We start from the raw sequence: 6,125 nt of genomic DNA on the forward strand, positions 1-6,125 counted from the left end.
GGGGGAGAGACAGCTGAGCCAAGTGAGGAGAAACTGAATGGCTAAATTTAAATTCAGAAAAGAAAAATGTTGTAAAACAGATTTGCGCTCAGCTTAGCTGGAAGTGTTTGAATGCAGCATCAAATCCAGTAAAAAGTGTAAGAGCCCAATTCTAGTTTCTCATGTTTCCATGGCTCATGTGTTTGGTACCAAGTCCTCAAATCATTTGAGGCACCAGAAGTAATATAGGTATCAGGAACTACTCTTCAATATAGTAAATGATTTCTTTTTCACACTGTTGTCTGCGGTTCCACCAAGGCCTGACATCCTGTTGGTATTAAACAAGTTGTCTGCAGTTCCATGTACGACAATACAGTTACCTTGTTAGCATTGCGGGTTCAGCTTCTGCTACTTTCAGCTACTTGCTCTACTGCATTAAAAAGTTTAGATTAAAACTTGGATGAAGACTAGCACTACTGGCAATGCTGTTTTAAAATGCTCAAAGTGCTAAATTTTAGAGCTAAAGGGGTCAAACATGGCAGAGATTTATCTGTGTTTCAGTTTAAAGAGCAACTCCGTTAACCAGCAATTTTCAGAAGGATTCATCCCTCACAACTGTTTTAGATTACTGTTTAATACCTATTCAATGAGGATATTTTGACATAAGAACAAATAGTACTAAAAAAGATCAAAACTAGGATGCTTTTTTAAAGATTTGTGGCTGTCCACAACTTGATATTGAATAAATAAATCAATTGTATAAATGCATCAAATCAAGTCCAATCAAGATTAAAATGAGGTAAATTTCAGCACTGACAGGCCCGTATCAAATGCTGGAAAAATAAGAAGTGACAATAACAGAACTGCCATTTGAGGAACAAGGTGTGTGTCTGGCAGTGTGTCCTCCCAGGTGATACAGCTGGGAGCACTTAGGAGAGCTTTGTAGGGATGGTGTCCTTTGGCCAAAGCACTTTGGCTGTGTCTGGTTGCTAAGACACGAAAATCCACAGGAGTAAAAAATATTGGCTGAAGGTAAAGAACCTGCTCTGGTCCTTACTCCGGTTGAAGACAAGCTAAAGCATGCAGAGAGAGATGGTATGTGGGATACTCAGGGGCCGGCTCTATTTGTCTCATAGTGTTTCTGTTGTTGTTCTGCACTTTTATAAAGGATCATAAAGTGAGTTTGTGTGACTGCTGCAGTGTAGGGTTTAGCATTTTACCTATGGACTTGGTGGACTCAGCTGTTAGCAGCCTGTAGCATGTCAATGCTATCTGGTGCAAGGCCTGATGTTTCCCACAAGGTGAGGAGAAGGAGGTGAGGACGACGTGCTGGTTCTCAGGTGTGAGCTAAGAAGTGACGACATCGACTTGTCCTTCCATCTATCATTATTGGGGACGTAAGATCTATCTCCAATAAGATGGGCGAGCTAGCTGTGCTAACCCAGCAACAGAGGGAACACCAGAGGGCAGAGTAGCATCATGCTATTCACAGACTTGGCTAACGGAGCTAACTCCAGACACCAACACCATGTTGGAAGAGCTTCACCTGCTGTGAGCAGACAGGATCCAGGAGACAGAGACTGAACAGACTGCTGAAGAAGCTCAGTCCTGGACCCTGTGGAGGTGGAGGCTGGCTGAACTGGACAATGATGGACAAGCTGTCATCATCTATTTTCTTATGGACCTTTTTACACTTTCTATACACTTTCATACTTTTGTTTTCATGTCTGCAGCTGTGACTCCCAAATTTCCCCTCCAGGATAAATAAAGTATTTTCTATTCTATTGTACTCTATTGTATTCTATTGTATTCTATTCTATTCTATGCTATTCTATTCAATTCTATATATCTAAATTAGTAGCATGAAGTTGCTGTGTGTGGCGTTTGTCGCATGAAAAGATTTTTGAACAAAACATAGCATTTGTGGCTCTACACGACTTTGGTGCAAAATCTGGCAACTGTGAGGGTAATGGTTGAAGTAAAATAAGGTATTTTGTGCGCTAGCCTAAAGGTCAATGTAGCCCTATTTATAAAAGCCAACAAACATAGACTGATGTGCACTTTAACAGAAATAGACTATGCATCACGTAGACTGTATAATATTCAGACGTACTGTCTATGATGTATCCCATTTGTTTACATAAATAAATGCTGCAGGATCTTGAGAATGAATGCTTGCCTATGAGAGAAATAAAAACATAACTACATAAAAATCAATTTATCTGATGAACTGAACTTGCTGACACCCAAAACTTTAGCAGGAGTTGTAGATGGTTAAACAGGATGGCAAGGAACAGAAAGTTGAAGTGTCACTCATATTAGAATTAAAGGCAATTGAAATGTCAGACGAGGTGTTTAAGCTGTCAGTTAAAGCACTTTAAAAATGTGAGTTGATTTGTGAAGGCTGCAGAGGTTATTTTCCACTGAAGCTGAAGCATCAGGGACGGTTCAAGTGTGGGCAATGAAAATAATTGAAGTGTCAAAAAGTTAAAGAGCTTAAAGAGGCAGGAAAGAGGAACAGGCACAGAATTTGATGGTATAAAGCAGCCAGAGAAAGAATAGGAGCTAAAAAGTGGTGGGAGAAGTTTCTGGGAATCTCGAAAGGAGGTGTTGTTAAAGCAGGAACAGGAGAGTAAATAATTGAAAAGAAACAAATAAAGAGAGGCAGACAGTGAGCAGTCTGGTCCTGCGTAGTGAGCGGCTGGTCACATTCAGCAGACAGACAAATGACCCTCTGTCACCAGTGTAATCTCCATCCCCCTTCCTCCATCTCTCTATCCCTCCATTTCTCTCCCTCCTCCCTTATCTTGACAGGTCATCCATCAACTGGCTGACTTCACCAAACCTGCACTACACACACAGACACACACACATCCTTTTGTCGTTGCTTGTTAGCAAACCAAATGAGGCGACGCTGCACCTGGTACAAGTGAGGAGGGCATGAGTTCCCTCTGTGCACCACCTTTCCCTCCTCTGACACTCCCACCCTTCTGCCACCCCGTCTCTCTCTTCTTCCCACTTTCCTCCTCTCTTCTCAATGCTCTTACCACCTGCTCTCTTGTCACCTAATCCATTTTCCAACAGGGGGAAAATGTCAAGGTGAAGCCACAGACAGGTGAACACTGCCAGGAGAAAAAATTTTACTCAACACATATACGATAACTCTCAAAAGAGCTAAGTGACACTTCTTTATCAAACATCAATTGGCACACTTCAGTCCATTTTGAGTCTCTTGGTCTGTTTCAGTGAAAATTCAGTCTATTTAATTCTACTGTAAAACTCACTCTCACAGAAAGGGCTCAGGATGCCCATAGATATCTAAACTAAATTTAAGAGTTTGCTGAATCTTTGTATCTTGACCTCATTTTCAATCTTTGCACCTTTATTTCAAACATCTTCGTAGAAGAAAACTGGCACAAGAAATATCTGACTGTAAATAAACTGTTTGCCAACGAGAGAGCATATCCTCCTCATACTCACATATTTTAACGGCTTATTTTAAAAAAAAATCATGCAAAGAGAGTCAGTCTCCCATGTCTGTGTGATGACAGATACAAGATGAGGGTAAAGCAGCATGCCATAGGAAGAACCCATGTGTAAACGCAAACACACATCCTACACATGCAGGTAGCCTTCATTTAACTAACGCTGCATTTCACTAAGAAACTTCAGTCGACATGTCAATAGAGTTTGACTTTTCGTGCATTTGATTCATTTTCATCATATCTACCATTGCTTCAACGTGGAATGAAGGTACTTTTTGAGTATAAAAAACTCGATTATCCAACTAGCCTACATACTGTAGAGCACTGTACAGTGCTCCACATCCTGTGGTCATCTCCCCCGGTGTAAACACAGAATCACTCACCGAACACAAAGTCAGCTCGTCTCCAAACTATGCGGTTGTCTGAGGAATCTCTTTGATGAAAGAAAGACAGATGTCTCTGCTCCTCTCCGCCAAAGACAGCAGTGTTATTCCAGCGGTGTTTGCATGTGTTTTATCGATGTAACGATGGTTTCTTTGTTGCTGTAAACAGCAGCTCGGTACATCCAGGCAGCACAGCGAGAGGCTGATGCTAAGTGTCCATTTACTCCGCTCACTGAGCGCTGATTGGTTCCCTCGACCACAACACAGCGTTCGGCCGTGACAGGATTGGCTGAAATTCGGATGATGAGTTCGGGTGTCGCTCGTAAATTAAAATACTTCGACAAAAATGCAAATACTGTTAGACTCCTTCTAATTATTGGCTAAGTATTAGTCAAACAGTATTCGACAAGATATATATTGACTTATTTAATGTTTGGTATACGTCAATAAGTCATTTGCCGTTTAAGATTTGGTAGCTCATTTGCCTAATGTTATAAAACATCACAACAGTGGTCTGGTGTGCAAACAAAAAAAGAAAAACAAAAAGCAAGCAAACAAAGAAATAACAGCAAAAATAAAAAATAAAGATAAAATGCAAACAGAAGAGAACATGCAGACACATAAGATCAAAGGGAGTTACATGCTTCAGAGGGGGTTAATGCTAAATGGACAAATGTACCTGTTTGTATTTTAACCAGAACAAGGTGTTGTGTTCAACAGGAGTGATACTGGTGATATAAATTTCATTGCTTTTTCAGAGAATATTTTGATTTTATTTTGATGGTGCATTTGCCACATTTTCCAAAGCGTTTTCTCTTTCATGTGTTATTGTTTGTTTGTATTGTTCTTCTGTTTATTTGTTTTTTGTTGTTGTTGTAATGTCACAAAGAAATAAAAGTGATATGATATGAAACCCTGTATTTCAAAATACAACTACTACTTTCTTAATCTGAAATAAAGTGTGTCTTCTGCCATTAAGCAGGCTTATACTAGAATTTTTTCCATTATGGAAGCTATATTTTTTCCTTTCTCTAGAGGAAACTTTTTCCAAAACTGTGAATTTTCATTTTATATCTCATTGAAATAACTTTTAGTGACTATTTTTCAAACTTATTACAGAAGAGTTTCAGGATCCCTGTTTCAAAACCTCAGAGTTACTTTTCACCCAAAATAAATGTTGGTTTCCTTTAGAAAGTAGTTGCCCATAGGAGACATCTATTTTACTGTATATATTTCAAGTGATTTAGATGTTTAAAATTACATGTAATATGAACCAGAAGTCGTATGCTACAATTGTAGCTTTTGAGGTATTCCCTTTTTTAACCAAAATTTTCATTTTCTTACTGAAACGTCTTGGGTTTTTTTCCCCCCTACTGTGGCAACCTATGAGATTCCCACAGGGCTTGAAGGCGTCAATACCTTCATGCCTTGCTTCTTTGATCTAAACATCTCAGGATGTGGCATTCATCATACCACGATTCATACACAAATCAGCGTGGAGTGTGGTGGAAGTAAATTCAGAATCAACAAATCTGATCACGTGATCTGCAGTAAAATGTGAAATCGACGCTGGATTAGTCGGAGAAAGGTTGAAATATGTGTTTTGAAGCGAACTACGGCCAACATGTTCGCTGTGTGAATAACCCATAACCCAGCCATAGCACAATACAATCGATACTAACGATACTGAGGTAATAATGCCTTTTGACCTTTTTTAATAGTGGTTGCTTTGATGACACGTATGATGATGGATTACTCCAATTTGAGTGTGCGTTAACATCCACTTTTGCTTCAGGTAGTGCCATGAACTGTATAATAAACTGAAGCTGCATTAGAGCCCAATAAATGCCTTTATTGGCCTTAAGTGTTACCTATGTAGAAATAATCTGGCAAATACGTGCACAATATAACTGAATCTGTATTATTATTATTTTATTTATTTATTTGTTTATTTATTTATTTATTTATTTATTATTATTATTATTATTATTATTATTATTATTATTATTATTATTATTATCATTATTATTATTTATTATTTATTATTATTATTATTATTATTATTATATTTTAGTTGTCTGCGCTCTGTTTTAGAAATGACTTATCGCAGTCTATAATCCAGAAGCTACACTGCCTTAGACTGCTGTAGCTATTTGGCTCCCCCTGGCGGTAACACTTTGTAAACACGAGGGAAAAGACGCCCTTTGATATTATTTCTACACCTATTTTAATAAAATTCCATCATAAAGTTTAAGTGATTGTGCATTTTATATCCTCC

The 6,125-nt window shown here is 38.5% G+C and overlaps 1 protein-coding gene across 1 annotated transcript in view; it reads right to left on the minus strand.

The window, feature by feature from the left end:
- The window catches only part of LOC141803886 (SPRY domain-containing SOCS box protein 4-like), a 94,013-nt gene extending 89,923 nt beyond the window's left edge, over positions 1–4,090 (minus strand). Inside the window, exon 1 of the mRNA XM_074687937.1 lies at positions 3,848–4,090. The gene's annotated coding sequence lies outside the window, so the exon portion shown is untranslated. The remainder of the gene's footprint in view (positions 1–3,847) is intronic.
- Positions 4,091–6,125: the final 2,035 nt, after the last annotated feature.

This window comes from Halichoeres trimaculatus, unplaced genomic scaffold (assembly GCF_033239565.1).
Source record: "Halichoeres trimaculatus isolate MK-OKI-2021-1 unplaced genomic scaffold, fHalTri1.1 fHalTri1_scaffold_15, whole genome shotgun sequence".
NCBI lineage: Eukaryota > Metazoa > Chordata > Actinopteri > Labriformes > Labridae > Halichoeres > Halichoeres trimaculatus.